At 40.8% G+C, this 18,286-nt stretch overlaps 1 long non-coding RNA gene across 6 annotated transcripts in view; it reads right to left on the bottom strand.

The window, feature by feature from the left end:
* The window catches only part of LOC110087734 (uncharacterized), a 98,062-nt gene that overhangs the window by 59,808 nt on the left and 19,968 nt on the right, over window positions 1-18,286 (bottom strand). The window lies entirely within an intron of this gene.

Raw genomic sequence — 18,286 nt, 5'->3', positions numbered from 1 at the left:
ATGAATCCAAGAATCCAGCAGAATAGAGATGGATGGTGGGTCAGCCAATTATGTCAATGATTTTTTAAAAAATGTCTTTATGGTTTGCAGAAGTATTGCCATAAAAATGAAAACCGCTTTTCAAGAGACCCTTAAAATATGCATTAAAAGTGAAAGTACTGTTGAAAAACTACAGCTGGGGATATAGTTTACATTACAGCCAATTGTTTTGGTACAAAAATTTACTGATAATAAGGCAAAAGTAGCTCATTCAGTTCCATGCCAGTTTTCACGATAAAGAGTAAATAATAGACGCTGTCAATAACAAAACACTTACGTAATGTTAAAGAGAGATAACAGTGCATTTTATAATACCGCTTGTGTTTACCTATAATGTTAATTAACAAAGAGATATCATAAAATACACTACATGTGGAAATCTGGGTTAAACAAATGAGAATAACAATATACTGTACAACAGAAGCTTTTACAGAATATTATAAAAGGAGAAAAGGATTAGTTATATTAAGCAATTTGTTTTAATAATAAGCTGTTTAAAAAGGGAAAGAAAGGTGTCATTTGTTTCATAAGATTTTAGTATCAAAGTTAAAAATAATTACGTTTTTATAGGAGTATGAAATTGTATATATTCTGTAATATTTATGAATGAATAGTCAATTGTATTATATTGCCAGTAAATTACATCATTCTCGGCAGTAGTGCTGAAGGAAGGGGCATTTTGCTTTGACTTTGAGATAGGCAGGTATTGGGCTCTCCAGGAGCTGAGAAGGGCAGAAATTGAGGAGGCCAAGAGCTGCGATCCCCAAGGTTAGCAGAAGCCAGATCTTGGCCAAAGTTTGTTTTGACTACCAATGCAGAACTAGACTACAGTATAAATAGGGAGAAGGTAAAGATTGTTATTGATCGGAGAAACCTCTTATCCAAAAAGGACATGAGACATAGCCCTGATGCCAAATGAATAGATTTAAGACAGCAGAAAGATAACAGCGTGGAACTGAAAGCCAGCCATAGACTTTACATAGAGCTGAGTGAGGTTTTCTCTTTTAGAAAAATAGTTTCTGTGTGTTAACAACATGCTTAAGAACTAAATGATGCTTTTACTTTATATGTCTTTACTTTTAACATTTAAATTTTTTTTCATGCCTTTTACTGAAAGTTATAAGTTTTTTTGCTTTTCATAATTTTATTCTGAGGAACTTTGAAGTGTTCTAGAGATGTATTCTCTGCCTTTGTAGGCTACAATTTCGTGTGTCTTGATGCTTTTCTTCTTTTGATTCAAACATGACAGAAGTCCATGTCTGGACTTTGTAAAACTATAAACTTGCAAATGAGATGTACGGTACTTTCTAACTTAAGTATTTGTCCAAATCTTAACTTAACTTTTTATACATTTTTAAGTATGCATGCCTACTGTTTTTTCCTCACAACCTTAAGACTGTCTTTGGAATTTGCTGTTTGTAAGTATGGAACCTAGAAATAATGTAAATAATGAACCTGTATAGAATTAACAAGTTCTGGAATTGCCTACTGCAACAATGTGAAGACTTATACAGAGACACCCAGATGAGCTTGGTAAAGATTGTCACTGATTGTCTGGTTTCATACTGGTATTAACCTTTTACTGGGATGTTAGCTATGATGAATCACAGAATCTCTTCTTTGCCTGGGAGGTCTATATACAGTATTTCTGTAGGACTCCTGGGGGAATCAGGTATCCTTATCAGGTGGGGCTTAAACTAACCTGAGAGGATTTTCAAAGGGACAGTAAGTGGGACCCAGGGCTCAAGACAGGTAGATATAAGGAATATTAGAAAGGAAGCAAGGCAGGAAGTGGAGAGGGAGCTATTCCTGTAGAGAATTACAACTACTCTTTCTAACCAAGTCTACTCTGAGTAGGACCAGAGTCTCCTCAAGAGAAGGAGCTCTAGCACAACAGGAGCCTAATAAAGGAAGGGGAAAAATACACTTTAAGGCCTGCCCTAAACATTAACCTAGACTGAAATTTAAAACCTAGATTTAAACTAAATTTAAACTCTGCCAAAGTTCTAAAACTCTACAGACAGTAAGAATTGAGGGGGACCAGCTGGGGGTCTAAACACAGGTTTAAAAACAGACCAGTCCAAAGGTCAGTTGGAATTAACAGGTCAAAAGATCAAGGCCATAGGCTTCGGTTTCAGTTTCAGTGCAGCAGTGCCACAAAGTGCAAGGTAAGCGCAGGCGAGGAAGCCAGGGCCCCAGATGCTGCCTGTCACTTTCCTTGAAGGAAGGTGTGGCAAGCTGTAAACAAATACCAGCATGCAGTCAGACAGACAGCAGTGGGTTGGAGGCTATCCCGTGTTCTGTCATATGTATGACTATATGCCTCTTGGGCAAAAGTCCTGGGTGTGTCCTTGTTGCAAGGAGCTCCATGAACTCAGGGATTGGGTTTGCTCCCTTGAGGTCTTGGTTGCAGACCAGGAGAAGCAGAGATAGGGAGAGAGGGACCACAGTGAGATTTCCAGGGACCTTCAGGCACCATCCCACTCAGAAACAAACAGCTCCTGAGTTGCTGGGACTGGAAGTCTCTGGGGTGGAGGACGCCAATCTGGAGAAGAGGGAAACCATTCCCTAGAGGGGACCACTTCTACAGGTGATGGGCCCGTATCCAGTTGCATTGAGGATATTCTTTGTGGGGAGGGGTGAATGGGGCTTCTGGTAGTGGGCGGTTTGTGACAGTTGTGAGGACCGCACGGTGACTTGCATTCCTGGTGCAAAGGTTGTGGACATAAAGTCTCATCTGGATATGCTGGTAGAGAGTGCTGGAGATGAGGTAGCAGTGGTGGTGCATGTCAGCACCAAGGACGTGGGGAAATGTAGCTGCGAGGTCCTGGAGGCCAAATTTAGGTTGTTAGGGAGGAAGCTCAAAGCCAGGACGTCAAAGACAGCATTCTCAGAAGTGCTACCTGTTCCACGTGGAGGGCCAGCTAGGCAGGCGGGGCTCAGGGGTCCCAATGCATGGATGACACGGTGGTGTCACGGGGAGGGGTTTAGATTCATTAGGCAATGGGGAACATTTTGGGACAAGCCGGACCTATACAAGAGGGAGAAGGTGGAGAAGGTAGAGAACCACAAAGTGATGACAGTGTAGGAATTAAAACTGGGAGAGTGATAGGACATGATAGTTGATCCATGGGAATGAGAAGCTATGGGGGGACACAAGCAGCCCTTCTTGGGGGACCCCGTATGCAGGTGTTTCTATGCAAATGCCCAAAATGTCCGAGCAAAGATGAGAAAGCTGGAACATTTGGTGGCTATGGAAAACATTCATATAGTGGCTATAACAGAAAATTGGTGGAATTCTGAGAACCAGTGGGATTCCGCAATCCCAGGCTATAAGCTCTATAGGAGGGATAAGGAGGGGCCTGTTGGAGGTGGGGTGGCCATATATGTCAAAGAAGGGGTAGAATCCAGCAGAACAGAGATGGATGGTGGGTCTGACTCCATCATAGAATCACTGTGGGTTAAACTACCAGGCCCAAGGAGTGATGTGATAATGTGCATGTGTGTGTGTGTGTGGGGGGGTGCGATTGTCCTCCAGATCAAAAACTCTAGGGGGACCTTGAAATTAGGGGAAAAATCAGGGAGGTGTCCAAGAGGGACAGGATTGTAATCATGGGGGACTTCAATTATCCTGACATCAACTGAGTCAATGTGTGCTCGGGTCAAGAAAGAGAGACTGGGTTTCTTAACATGCGAAATGACTGTGCCTTGGAGCAGCTTGTCATGGAGCCCACCAGAGGACAGGTGACTCTGGATTTAATATTATGTGGTACTCAGGACCTGGCCAGGGACGTGAATGTCATTGAGCTGCTAGGGAATAGTGACCATGCCACAATCTCTTACACCATGCATGTTGAAGGGAGAGTGTCAAGCAAATCTGACACAAAACCCCTTGATTTCCGAAGGGCGGACTTCCCCGAGATGAGGAAACTAATTAGAAAGAAGTTGAACGGGAAGATAAAAAGAAACCAATCTCTCCAGAGTGCATGGGGGCTGTTTAAAACAATGGTAGTAGAGGGTCCGACCCCATGGTGCTGGACAGTCCACTCACTGATCCGCTGCTGTAGTGTCCTATCACGCTGGAGCTTGTGATAGGTGAGCCACTCTTCAACCTGGCAGAGAGGCTTGTCATCCTGCCTCCTGCCAGGAGTGGCTAGCTGTTTGCGAACTCCTGAGTGATAGGACGCTAGCGCGGAGCCCATAGCAGCAGCAGATCAGTGAGTGGACCGTCCAGCACCATGGGGCCAGACCCTCATTATCTCCACCTGTGCGGGGGTATTCGTATTTGTATACAAATACCCCCATCTCTAGTCATAATCAGTATCACATTTTCCACAGAGTTGATACTTCTTCAGAATAAACGAAGTGTGAAGAAAACATGGTGCAAAGATTGCCAAGTATGTAAGTCATGTACACTTGCACATATGTAAGTCATATACACTTGAAATTTCAATTAGATGTGCTAGCCAAAGCAAAAACGCCCCAGACAAAATACATTACAAATAACCAGTCCTTTTCCCAAGAATCCAAACCATGCCTTCTTCTACAAATACTGAACAGATAATTTTCTGTACTACCTCCCCTGGAATGAATTAGAACTACATGCAGAAAAACGCAGCTGCACTCTGCAGTCTAAAGGAAGCCCAAGTAAAACCAGTTCACACATTCTCATGTAAAAAATAAAACAAAAATTGTATCGTGTTTTGTCAAAGTAGAGCAACAATCACATTACTAATGGTAATTATACGTCAGATCAATTTAAATGGTCTCTCATGACACCAAGCAATTCCTCTAAGCAGGCTGACTCTTTGGAGAGAGCACCATAAGCTGGTCATTTACAGCAAAAGAATAACATCAAAAAGGGCTGAAGCTCTGAGTCATGCAGTCCACTACGAAGTTACAAATAAGCTGAACTTTGGGGTTCTACACAACATTTATTTGGTTTAAAATTGGGGGTTCGAGCAGAAAGTCCAAAAACTGCACATGTGACAACTATGGTTCACGAAGTCAGACTGCGAGGAAGGCAAAACTCTATGTTAAGACAGGGACAATTAGAAGATACAGGGGACAATTGGGCCCACGCCTTTGTCTTCAGTGAGATGGAGAGCCTGTAAATGTATGCCTTTTTTTACCTCAGTCTCAAGTGCACAAAAGAGAGGGAGCCAAAGCCACCTCTCATGGTCACCTAGTATCTTTTAAAGAGGGTTACAATCCACAACCTGCAATAGTTAAGACCATTGTCATTAACATTTTATCCACAGAGTGGATCCCTCCTTTGAGTCAAATATATTTTGATAATCTCACCTACAATTTTGTTAGCAAACGGGAGGGGAGTGAGAAAAATATTCTGAATGTACTCTGCCACTGTATGTACATATTTTCTTTAACTTTAGTCATACAATTGTAACATCCTGATATCAAACATAGCTGTGTAGTGTGTGTGTTTTGAAATACTACAGGCATACTTACTTTTGCCATAGCTGATTGATACACAAAATGCTGTAAGAACAACAACATTTTGTCCTGGCCGTCTCACTGTCTTACACAGGCTCTAAGTATATCTTGGACTTTTAAAAATTATTTTATATATTTCAGTCTTTTTGATGAAGTCCTAAAAGAATCAAAATTCCACTTTAAAAGGACATGTTAGTAGTCCAATAAATGTATTACACCCAACTCTGATTTTTCATTTTGCTCAGCAACCACACATGAACTAGCAAAGTCTCTTTTCTAACAGACAAGCAGAAATTGCCCTGAACGTGTACCAGCTATATATTGAAGGCTAGGTCATATTATAACCTTGGAAATGATTTCAGAATTTTTCTGAGGCAAATTACCTTAATTTGCATAGGAATATTTTCCAGAAATGTCTGAAACTATCACTTGTAAGTCTAGTATGCTGGTAGCAATAGTGCTTAATGAAGTTTCTTGCTGTTGACTGGAATTAATTTAATGTCACAGAAGGGTGGCCAGGAATGCCTTCAGCAGCCTTTGGCTATGTTGGTCTGATCCTAGGGGTTTCATTGGTTTGTTTGTTTCTGCTTTTTGGTACCAATGGCTGAGCAAACAAATTGAAAAAACAGATGTTTCAGTGAGCCTGTCAGTTGAAGCATAGCTCCCTGTTTGTTTAAGGAACACAAGGTTTCTGAGCTACACAAGGTGAATATTAGCTTGAGTTTATTTGCTGACAGGCTATTGAGGGCTTAATTTGCAAGCTGACTGTGCAAATACAGCCCCTTTGAAAGGCTGCATCTTTGGGTGGAAAGTGTTTTATCATCTTCTGATTACAAAGATAGCATCTCATCTAGTTCACTTAAAAGGTTGGCCTACACACCAATCAACCACGTATGTGCATACAGCAATTTTTAAATTAAAAAGAGAGAGAGACGGGGAAGATGTAAACTTTTCTTCTCCACAATGATCTGGTTTGTGGACACATCCTTTACTCTAGTTCAAGGTTAGGAAACTTTGGTGGATTGAGGGGTAATTTTCTGCCCTGGGATTCTCTCTGGCTGCTAGATCACAAAAAAAATGGCAATAAGGAAATATAACAAGGCTGGAAATGGTTGGCAGCACCACTTGTAGCTTTGGAAAACCTATATTTTGTGGATGTGAAATGGTACAGGGAGCTGCGACCAAAGTCAGCACATGGAAGCTTCCAGGAGCATCAGTATTTATTTGTGTTTGTTTGTTTTTACTGAAGAAGAGACAAAGGAGCCTGGAGCGGCAAAAAAAAAAAGCCTTGGAGCCACTTGCCACATCCCAGGGCCACATTTTAAACACTCCTTTCCCACTCTGGATAAGTATAAAAATGGTCTAAAGCTGCACAATATTTTTTTCAGTATTATGCATAGTTGGATCTGATGTGTGCAGGTTGAGACCCTTGCACATATAAGAAGGTTGGGAATAAGAGGAAGCAAACAAAACACGAGATTATGCAGGGTCACCCCTTGACAATCTGAAATCAACAACCATATCTTTGTTTTAAATCCCTCACCACCCACCATCATCATTACTAAAACCTATGCACTCAAAGCAAGAAAAATGTCACCAACCGCTTTGGCCTTTGCCTGTATGCAAGGCTTGCTTTAATAAAACAAGCTTCCTTATTTATCAAGAATATCCTTTAAACCTAAACATCACCAAGAGGAACTGGGAAATGACACCATATGTATTCCAATTTATCTCTTTCCTTTGTAATCTTTCAGTCCTTTTTTCCTACCCAAGACTTTTCTCTGTCTGTGTGCTTTCATTCACCTTATTCTTCCCTCTCGCCACAGAACTTTTCTCACTTTGATTACTTTCTCTTTTGCTCCCTGTTTATCACCTATTTCATAAGCATATTACGGCTTAAATCATGTGTTCCTCTTTTAGGATTAATGTTACGGTAAGTAGTAGCAAGGTTTGTTTGTACACGTTGTGCAAGGTGTGCTCATCAACTTTGCAAAGTACTTAATTTTCAACAGTTGACATATGACTGATGAGCTAGAGAAAGATACTCTTTCTGCAAGGCAATTTTAAAATATACATTTTGGCAAGAATATTTGTCTGGCTGTGTTTTGCAAACTGCTTCATAAATTTTCACATTTAATACAATTAATTTAATGCTGGAAGAATCTATGCAAGTATAAACCTGCCAGGAAACCTCACAAGTTTCCAGATAGGATTTTTTTCAGACACATTTGCATGAAATAAACAATCTGGCCCTGTTATCCTAAGCACATTTGCCTCCAACATCTGAAATTCTGTGTATTCTCGAAGGCTTTCATGGCTGGTATCCAATGTTTGTTGTGGGTTTTCCAGGCTGTTTGGCCTTGTTCTTAAGGTTTTTCTTCCTATCATTTCACCAGTCTCTGTGGCTGGCATCTTCAGAGGACAGGAGTCAGAAATCTGTCTGTGCTCTGGTGCAGTTTGTTGGATTGTTGAGTATTTATAGCTGTGGGATCAGATTTTGTCCTTTTTAGGAGATTGGGTGATTATGGTGATCAGTGTGTTTTTTGTTGTGGGTGTATTGTTGTGATAACAACAAGTAAGCAAACAAAAAATCTAGACTTGTCTTACAATTAGCTTCCACTGTTCTAGAGATGGAGCCAGTCTGGTGAAGCCCTACAATTTCCATTTAGAGCTGGGTGTACTTTGCTTAGGCTATGATTTAGATTCTGATTTGTTACTAATTTATTTCTGAAAAAAAGCCATAGATGTTTCTGTGCAAAACACACAAAATACTTTCTTTACTATTTTTCAGGATTTTAAAGCCAATGCTTTGTTTTATGTAGCTGGAGAGGTGAAATATCCAATAACATGTGTTACCTTATGTTACCTGCAGAGAAAGCAGAGGCAGAAGGGAGCAGCCCAGGTAGGTGAGGCTCGTCAGCCTTGGAAGGCAGCCCATCTAGGAGAAAGAAAAATTGGATTTCAAACCTCCGCTGCCTTGTGGCTATATCTACTGATGGAAAAGGCTTCAGGAGTGAACCTCAAGGCAAAATCCGGAGCCAGAGTCCTGGAGGCAGTTCGAGCCATTCTGGCAACTCCTGCGATGTCACTGGAACCAGTTGTACTGGCTCTTGTCTTTCCATTGGACTATTTCAGCAACATGGAGAGGGGGAATTTGCTGCTTGGGTAACAGCCTATCCTCCATATTATTTTACCCAGGCTTCGTGCTCTGGAGAGGACATTCCAGCTTCTCATACAGCATCAAAATAACATGGGAAGTGGCAGTTACCGGTTATAAGTCTTTGCTTGATTCGCGTAGAGCATAATGCCAGGGGCTACTTTTGATGGTGGGCGAGGTCATTGCACCTCACTAGGTAGCTACCATCCACCTTAAGCTGAGCAGTCCCCAGCCAGAAAGGTGCTGCCTTGCCACAGTCTGTTAACCTCATGGGGTGCGTGGAGTTTAGGGTGAAAGCTGACAAGCAGATCAATAACCCTGCACCATGCAATAATCATAAGAAAACTGTCCTAAAGTTGGGCATCTGAAATGTTTGTACAATGACTCCTGGCTTTTCTGGCGACTTGCAGGAAATAGACGACGTGCGCAAGACAACTGTCATTGACATGGAACTCAGTAGGCTGAAGATGGACATTGTTGCCCTGCAAGAGATGAGATTGCCAGTCATGGGATCTGTCAAAGAAAAAAAATTCTCATTCTTCTGGCTGGGAAAACCACTGAATGAGACCAGGGAATATGGTGTTGGCTTTGCAGTCAGAAATACTCTGCTGAGATCCACTCTTCCACCTACTGTGGGGAGTGAAAGAATCCTGCCTCTGCAGCTCCACTCATCAGCGGGACCGGTCATCCTCATTAGTGCTTATGCACCAACACTGTCATCTACAACAGAAGTCAAAGACAAAGTCTGATTTGGCAGCTACTATGAAAAAATGCCTGCGAGAAAGTTGCTGTTCATTCTCGGAAACTTGAACAAAACTTTAACACTAGAATTGGTGCTGATCACAATTTTTGGCCCCTTTGTCTAGGCCGTTTTGGCATTGGGAAGACAAACGAAAATGGCCAACGCTTGCTGGGGTTTTGTTGTTACTATGGCATTTGTGCAGCAACACGTTCTTTAATATGAAGCTTCAACACAGAGTTTCCTGGAGAGATCCAAGATCGAAGCATTGGCATAAGCTCAATTTGATCCTCACTAGACGCTCTGGATTTCCTAATATTACAACCACACACAGTTACCAGAGTGCTGATTGCAATACTGATCACTCCCTGGTGTGTAGTAAAGTTGCCAACAAAGAGATTGTATCACATGAAAAAGGAAGGAAGACCACGTATTGCCATCAGCAAGACTCGCAATCCAAGAAAAGTGGAGGAATCTGCCCAAGCACTTGAGGAAACCCTTCCAGGCCCGGCTGATGCAAATGCACCTGAACGATGGGAACATTTCAAGAACACTGTTTATAACACCACCTTGTCCACATTTGGCAAGAAGACCAAAAAGACGGCAGACTGGTTTGAAGTCCATTCGGAGGAGTTGATGCCAGCCATCAAGGATAAGAGGAGAGCTCTGGCAGCATACAAAGCCTGTCTGAGTGAGTACAACTTACAGGCTCATCGAGTTGCTTGTAGCAAAGTCCAACAGGCTGCCAGGAGATGTTCTAACAATTATTGGCTTCAGCTCTCCTCTCAGATACAGATAGCAATGGACACAGGTAACATCAAAGGGATGTATGATGGTATCAAGCAGGCTTTAGGTCCAATACAAAAGAAATTGCTCCCTTGAAGTCTGCTACAGGAGTGATCATCCAGGACCGAGCACAGCAGATGGAACTTTGGGTGCAGCACTACTCTGAACTATATTCCAGAGAGAATGAAGTAACCTAAGAGGCATTAAATAACATTGAGTGCCTGCCTGTCTTGGAAGAGTTGGACAGCAAACCAACTTTAGCAGAAATAAAAGCGGCCTTGGATTCCTTCACCTCCGGCAAGGCACCTGGGAAGGATAACATCCTTGCTGAAGTGCTGTAAAGATATCATCACCACCGAGCTGTATGAAATCTTTTGTCTTTGCTGGAGGGAAGGTGGAGTACCACAGGACATGAAGGATGCGAACATTGTCACATTGTGTAAGAACAAAGGAGACAGGGGCGACTGCAATAACTACCATGGCATTTCTCTTCTCAGTGTTGTAGGGAAGCTGCTTGACCGTGCTGTGTTGAAGAGGCTCCAGGTGCTTGCAGACAGAGTCAATCCAGAAACACAGTGTGGATTTCGAGCTAATAGATCCACCACTGACATGGTATTCTCCCTCAAACAGTTGCAGGAGAAATGTAGGGAACAACGACAGCCATTCTTTGTGGCCTTCATAGAACTTACAAAGGCCTTTGATTTGGTTAGCAGGGACGGCCTTTTTAAAATACTTCCCAAGATTGGATGTCTACCTCAACTCCTTAACATCATCAGGCCCTTTCATGAGGAAATGAAGGGCACTGTAGTTTTTGATGGCTCAACATCGGATCCCTTTGACATCCAAAGCAGAGTGAAGCAGGCCTGTGTCCTCGCACTGACCCTGGTTTGGGATCTTTTTTGCTGTCATGCTGAAGCATGCCTTCGGAACTGCAACAGAAGGTGTCTATCTCCAGACTAGATCTGATGGAAAGCTCTTTAATCTCGCTAGATATAGAGCAAAGACCAAAGTTCAGCTGAAATGCATGCGAGCTTCATCTTCGTCAATGATGCAGCTGTTGTTGCCCACTCTGTTGAAGGCCTCCAACAACTCATGAATCGTTTTAGCAAGGCCTGCCAAGACTTTGGATTAACAATCAGCCGGAAGAAAACACAAGTCATGGGCCAGGGCGTGGACTCACCTCCTTCTATTACCATCTCCACAGAAGAATTGGAGGTTGTTAATGACTTTGTGTACCTTGGCTCAACAATCTCTGACACTCTTTTCCTAGATGTCAAGCTGGATAAACACATTGGCAAAGCAGCTACCATGTTCTCTGGACTCAGAAAGAGAGTATAGCTTAATAAAAAGCTGACGGCATATACCAAGATCCAGGTCTATAGAGCCTGTGTCCTAAGTACACTCTTGTACTGCAGTGAGTCCTGGAGCCTTTGTGCACGGGAGGAGAGGAAGATGAAAACGTTCTATATGTGTTGTCTCTGATGCATTTTTGGTATCACCTGGCAGGACAAAGTTCCAAATAGAGTAGTCCTAGAATGAGCTGGAATTTTTAGCATGTATACATTACTGAAACAGCAACATCTACGTTGGCTTGGGCATGTCATGAGAATGGCTGATGGTCAGATTCCAATAGATCTCCTATATGGAGAATTAGTGCAGGGAAAGCGCCCCAGAGGGAACCACAGCTGCGATACAAGGATATCTGTAAGCGGGATCTGAAGGCCTTAGGAATGGAGCTCAACAGATGGGAAACCTTGACATCCGAGCATTTAGCCTGGAGGCAGGCAGTGCATCATGGCCTCTCCCAATTTGAAGAGACCCTTGTCCAGCAGGCCAAGGCGAAGAGGCAGACCTAAAACCAGGGAGCTGGGTGGGACAGATTGTATTTGTCTTCAGTGTGGAAGGGATTGTCACTCTCAAATTGGCCTTCTCAGGCACAGTAGACACTGTTCCAAGCCCTTTATTCAGACCACATTATCATAGTCTCTTGAGACTGAAGGATACCTAATCTAAGTTACGTGGTGTGTGGCTGTTTTTTAAATAGCACACACATAACATCATTGGGATTCATTTCCTGCTTTTGTCTGCAAAAGGTCCACATTTTATGTTCTGGTCCTTTCCTGATTGGTTCTGTGTCTTTTGAGGGCAAAAACCTGGAATTTGTATCCATACTTGTTATTCTTAGGTGATACTATTTTTACATATTTTGTATATAGAGACTGGATTGTAAACACAAAATGTAGCAAATTAAATACTTGTCAGTTTACTGTACATATGGGAAATGAAACCAAGCCGTCATATTTCTGGTAATTCAATAATTTCTTCATAGCCTTAGAAGAAAATGTATTTATTATTTATTTATGAAATTTCTACTAAGCCATTCCTCCAGTGAGCTAAAGGCAACATACATGGCTTTTCTCCAAGCCTGCATTTTAGCTTCACCACAGCCTTCTGAGGTTTGTTCTGCTGGTCCAAAGTCCCCTAATGTTTTTTGCAAGTTAGAAGGGATTCTATCTCGTATCTCCCAAATCCTAGTTTAACACTCTAAAGACTGCATCACATTGGTTCTCTTTTTTTCCTCATAAAGACATGAAAATGGTCAAGTATTTCTAACATGGCAAGTTATCTTCCCTCTCCTATAACTACATTCAGATATGGCTCCAAATTTACTGGCCAGGCAACTTATCCTTCAGTAAGAGCCTCCCAAACCAAAATTTACGTCACAGCTCTTATAGCTGTGGGCAAATTGTCTTTCAAAATTCTCCATCCTATTTGTTGCAAGACAAATTGATCTTCCGATTTCACCAGAATTCTCCAAGAGAAGGAAGAATTATCCAACAGTTTCTCAGAGGTGGAGTTCAACAGTTATATTCCTTATTTCTCAAAAGATGTTAGGTTTTTAACTTGCGAGTGGCATCAAAATTAGATGTGTTGACAGCTGTCCCCCATTTTACTTCTATCATTTTGTCCTCTTGACATTGTCCTTTGTAGGGCATATGGTGGTTTCTTGGAAAACTTGAGTCTGATAAATTATGGTTCAACACCTTCTCTAGGCCTTTCAACTACAACACTTTTAAAAGATCACTGTAGATAAATGTTCCTGTTCTACAGATGCATATAGAAGAGCTCCTTCCTTTTAAATCCTTTGGCAGGTGTGAGCACAAGGGCAGTGTTGGCTTGGCTCAAGATAAAATGTTAACCTAATTCCGTGCCATAATTTGTCCTATGATTTCACCCCGAACTGGAGGAAATTGTTGGCCTTGGACTGTAATTGAAGTATGGGGAGCTGGGAAAGTTTACTGGCTGCCACAGAGATGATTTATATAAAACATATAGACATACTTCTCTGCTACCTTATAAGTAAAGCGAGTGAAGGAATCTTGAACTTAGTAATGAGAATTCCTTTTAAATTTATCCTTTGAAAATCTTTTTGAGTGGCCTTTCTCATCTGACAATGGTTGAAATTCCACTAGGGAGAAATTTATAGTCTCAATCTAAAATAATCCAGGCAACATGTTTTATCTGTGTTATTTTGTTTGTTTGTTTGTTACTGCACTTACTGGTTCTCCTGTAACCAAGGTTTCATACTGTATCTTAGCTGTTTCATAACCAACTTACACAGAAACCCCACCAACCAGGAAGCCATCCTCTTTCTCACATTTTAATTCCAAATTTGCTGATTTCTCTCTTTTTTTAGTGCAAAAGTGTTCCCTCCTCTCCTGAACTGAATAGGGAAGCTTGTGTGTTGAATGTGTACACTGCAATAAAGCTTACATGCCAAGAAGAAGAAAAAGAGCTGCTGGTTTGACATGAGGCTTTGATTATACCCTGAAATGGTGGTATTCAGATGTTGTACCTCTGGTACATGTTTTAAAATACTTGAAAAAATCATGTTCATATGAAGCAACTTCCAGGACTCCTCACAGAACCCTTCAGTTCTGACCATGCTAGCTAAGGCATCTGGCAGTTAAAAGTCCAAAACATCTGGTGAGCCAAAGGTTCTGGTTCTTTCCAGGTTATTCATAGCTCAGCTGTGTTCATACTGAGGACAGCAACAGTTTTAGGTTTTGAACATATTCGTTTATAAATAAATGGTGACAGATTGGTCTAATTTTCTCCTTGCCCAGTGAACCTGATGTTCCCTTCCACTATCATATCCAATTTCCCCTTATAAGGACTAAGAGCAGTAGACTAACTTTGGCTACTTCCTATGTATTGGCTGAGTCTAACTGAGCGCAAACATATGCTTCTTGTTTTCTCATTGTTGAGAATTCATTTCACACATTGGCTTGTGAGTATATTCAAAGTGGAAACTTCCTCATGAAAATTGCTACATGCATGATTTTTGGGGTTTTCTTCCACCTCACATCTTCAGCCCCTTCTTTCTACTCTCCTGCCATTTTATGATTTTACCATTCAGTGCTATTTAATTAACTGTTTAATTAGCAGTTTTGAACAATATGAAGTCCCATTTGACCAACAAATTAAGAACAACGAGGTATCTAACCTGATTAAAATATCCTAGGTCTGGTTGACATCCTAACAATATCAGACTGTGTCAATTTATTTATTTATTTATTACATTTATAGCCCGCCCATCTAGTCAAATAGACTGCTCTGGGCGGGTAACAACATAACATATGACAAATAACAATTTACAGTTTAAAATGACAATATATTACTAAGAAACACAATGATCCAAGATGGAAGAAACACAATAAACAAAAATTCAGACAGTGGATGGAGGGAAGGCTTGCTTGAACCAGGTTTTCAATTGGCATTTGAAGATGCCCAGGGAAGGGGCCATGTGAATCTCAGGAGGGAGATTGTTCTAGAGACAAGGGGCACAAAAATTACTTCAGTTTCTCACACTTATAAAACAATAGGTTATGTTTGGTCATGCATTTGATTTATGTTTTTATGCTTCTGTTTAATCTTTTACACTGGAGTTTACTAAAATCTTGTGAAGGGTGCCACTTCCAATGCAAACATTTTTTTAAAAAAAGAAATATATATTCTCTTGAAAATTTGGCATTGAATTACAAGTTTGAGCAACTGAATCAGAAAAAAGGAAAATTACCACTATCAAATTATCTAACAATTTCTCCTAGGTACTGTATTTACCTTTATAACAGGTCAGAGGATAATGGGTTATAAGCCTTAGGTTATGAAGATACTCTCCAACACTGGGCTCCAGACTCTGTCTCATAGGGAAACCAGGCTGATCACCACCAAAAGCAGGACCTTTTCTGCTGAATCTCCCCTTCTACGGAACTCTCTTCCAAGGGAAATTTGTACTGCTTATTTGCTCCTAAAGAAAGTTATACAGCTGTTTATTTCCTCTTGTCAGGAAGTGTTATCTTCTTGTTTTTATTATATTTGAAAATGTATAAACTGCTATCACATACGTATTGTACACAAAAGTGATCTTTTTCTTATAGCCTTGTGGGCAATCTATCTTGTACTCATATTTGATGTGCTACAAATTGTACCTTGGCTCTTCTACATTTAAATGTTTTTAGCATTCAATATATTCTCGAAGGCTTTCATGGCCAGGATCTGATGGTTGTTGTGGGTTTTTCGGGCTCTTTTTAGCATTCATTAGGGTGGCCCAGACTTTAGGCTTGTGAAATGTATTTTATTTATCATAGATCATCCAACATTTGCAATGTTTTAGTGGGACCAACAGACACCTAGAATTAAAGAAGGCTGAAAGCTTCCTTTCAGCAAACAATCAGCAAGCCAAGGGATCCATTGTAATTGACAGGACGGATCTCCCAACCCCCTCACAGACACGAATGCTCCTAATTTACTGTTACTGTTGAAGACGTGGGAACAAGAAACAGTTGCAAATCTACAACATGTCATCCAAAGATACACCAGCGGATTCTAATCTATCTTTTGACCATCTCAACATATGTATTTTTTTTCTCCCACCATATGGCACAATATGATGGACTTCAGCACAAACAACTATTTAAAAGAAAAGATAAACATCTGGAATATGAATTTAACTCAAGATGCTAGGAATTTCTTGGATCGAGAGGGTGGCCAATAAAGAAATAGCGAGAGGAATGCATAAAGACAAAAAAAAATCAGAATAGACTTAAGAACTGAAACAGATTGCTACAGCTGATCATTGAAGGGAAAATGAACAGGGGAGGAATGCAGGAAGGATGAAGAACTCATCAAATGAAGAACCTTAAGAAACGCAATGCCTTAACTCAATTATTTTATGATTCTATGAAACTGCTTTGGAGAAATCAACCATTATTGAGAGCTGCTGCATCCAAATGGCCACAATGAAATGCAACCGCTCGTAGGGAGAGTATGAAAAAAAACCTCTGGCAGCTAAATGCAGAGTACGTACTGCCTCCATGTTCTTATGATCCTATCCTTCTGGGTCACCTTGATTATTGACAGTCATGGCAAAGAAATATGAATTCAAATACTCAAATAATTAATAATCAGTATTTTTAGAATCATTTTAGTCTGATGGCCTAATAAAACTGTCACTCACCCCTGATTTTGGTTTTTACTCTTGGACCACAGAACTGTGTTTCTTTCTTATTTTGCTGTGGAAAAATACCATCATTCAGGGCAAATTCAACCAGTGAAAGGAGAGTTAACAGTATTTAAGGGTGGCTGAACTACCCTGAGAACTACACTTTCCTGCAGTCACGAGGTCCTACACATAATTTTGCTTCAAATTACTATTTTTTTCTGTGTGAGCCAACTAGTGTAGGCATCCTTCAGTCTCGAGAGACTATGGTAACGTGCTCTGTATGGAGGACTTAGTGTCCTCTCCAGAGCATGAAGCCTGGGTAGAATAATATGGAGGATAGGCTATTACCCAAGCAGCAAATCCCTCCTCTCCATGTCACTGAAATGGTCCAATGGAAAGGCAAGAGCCAATACAACTGGTTCCAGCGATGTCGCAGGAGTTGCCAGAATGACACGAACTGCCTATGGGACTCCGGCTCCGGAGCCAACTACATTTGATAATATTCAAGAGCAGATGTTGGGACACAGTTGGCATCTGCCTTGTAGCGGGGTCTTGTTCTTGTCTCTGAATCTGGCAGCTACATGACAGGCTGTCACTCTCATCATTCACCTGTTCAGCTGCTAATGTGATCTATGCTGGCCTCTGCCAATAGTGCCCCTCTGCCTTCTACACAGGATAATCTTTATGCCAGAAAACAACGGGCACAAACCTGACATCAAAAATGGTATCACACAAAATCTAGTTTCAGAAGACTTTGAGTTCCCAGTACACTCTGTTAAGGAGTTGAAATTAATTATTGTGGAGGAAAGGAGTTGATTTGAGGAAGATACTGTACTCTGGTTTAATCCACAATTTTTGGTATGTCTGTAACCAATCAGTTATTTTCCTGATAGAACTGATTTCAGCACAACTTTTCTGAAAACCTTCTCCATCCCCAAGTCAAAGATAACTGATAACCATCGATACCACCTGAGAAACAAGAGGTTGATAACAAGATGCCTATATAACCAAAAATGAACTGTCAATTGCTTTTGTAATTGTAAAAATCTCATTACCAATATACAGTAATTGTCATCCCTTCCTTCACATCTCACTTGGTCCCCTATCCCTCTCTCTGTCATGGGGTGGGTGGGTGTACACACACAGACACACACACACACACCTATTATACTCCATGTTGCTGAGGAGGTCATTTGTATTCCACTAAAACACTCACTAGAATAAATCCATTGGTCTTTCCCACAATAATTTTGATAATTTTATTTTACTTGTTGAAGCATACAGTATGAAAGCTCAATAGTCCAACCTTGATTTTGGATATTGCTCATGAACCACACAGCTAGGTTTCTTTTACTTTCTCTCCATCTGAATTGCTAATAATGGAATAAATGGTTTTGAAGCATATAAGAACTTTATCCTACATCTTTTATAAACAACACAGAAATTTTTAAAAAAATCTACAACAATTATATGTTTTATTTTATTGCAGTAGAATTGCATTTCAGGACCATTTCTCATGCAATAAATGTATTTCTTTAAAAATTGCTTCCTCTAATAGAATTGTAACAAGTACAGACCTCATCAGACCTGTATAGAACAGAAAATT

The sequence above is a fragment of the Pogona vitticeps genome, chromosome 1 (genome assembly GCF_051106095.1).
Source record: "Pogona vitticeps strain Pit_001003342236 chromosome 1, PviZW2.1, whole genome shotgun sequence".
NCBI classification, from domain to species: Eukaryota; Metazoa; Chordata; class Lepidosauria; order Squamata; family Agamidae; genus Pogona; species Pogona vitticeps.
This window is presented reverse-complemented; position numbering and strand designations above follow the sequence as displayed.